Here is a 239-nt window from a genome sequence, read left to right on the forward strand (position 1 = left end):
ACTAGAGAGCACACCCCGCACTGTGGGTTGTTGTGCAGAGGAACGGGGAAATGTGTGGAGTGGCGGTTGTTAACATTTAAATATTTTTTTCTCTGCTACTTAATGGTTAATTTATAATTATCTCTGCTACTTTATGTGTTTTATTATAGATGCAGTAGATGCAGTGTAAATATTATTATCATTATTTTTTTTATGTACCTAACTACCTGCCTATAAAATTTCTGACTAACTTTGCTGTT

Source organism: Colias croceus, chromosome 29, assembly GCF_905220415.1.
Source record: "Colias croceus chromosome 29, ilColCroc2.1".
NCBI lineage: Eukaryota > Metazoa > Arthropoda > Insecta > Lepidoptera > Pieridae > Colias > Colias croceus.